Raw genomic sequence first — 664 nt, forward strand, 5'->3', positions numbered from 1 at the left:
AAGCCAAACATACGCTTCTCTCGAGGACATTGATGTGTCGGAATGAACTGAATGTAATTATAATACCCAAATTGATTGCAGAAAGATCAATTGGCTTTTACATTCAATTCGATATGTTCTTGGAACCATATTCTCTTTTTTTTACTAATTAAATTGTATTTTTATTTACTTGTTCTCTCGTTTTTTTTTTATTGGATGGTGTCTCTTTGAAGAGAATATGTGTTTGCTAGTGGTCTATTCTTTTGTGGGTTAGAGTGTGTTGTTTTCATTTTTCTTTCACTTTATTGTTTTTTTGCTTTTTGCAGGCGCGAAGAGTTGCCGGCTGAACACCTAGGAGGAGTTTGGGTTTTTGGTTGTTTCTCTTTATTAGTGTTTTATTATAGTTTANAAGCCAAACATACGCTTCTCTCGAGGACATTGATGTGTCGGAATGAACTGAATGTAATTATAATACCCAAATTGATTGCAGAAAGATCAATTGGCGTATACATTCAAGTTGGTATGATCTTGGAACCATATTCTCTTTTTTTTACTAATTAAATTGTAGTTTTATTTACTTGTTCTCTCGTTTTTTTTTTATTGGATGGTGTCTCTTTGGAAAGAATATGTGTTTACTAGTGGTCTATTCTTTTGTGGGTTATTGTGTGTTGTTTTCATTTTTCTT

The sequence above is a fragment of the Trypanosoma theileri genome (genome assembly GCF_002087225.1).
Source record: "Trypanosoma theileri isolate Edinburgh chromosome Unknown TM35_Tth_65_V1, whole genome shotgun sequence".
In the NCBI taxonomy this organism is placed as follows: Eukaryota; Euglenozoa; class Kinetoplastea; order Trypanosomatida; family Trypanosomatidae; genus Trypanosoma; species Trypanosoma theileri.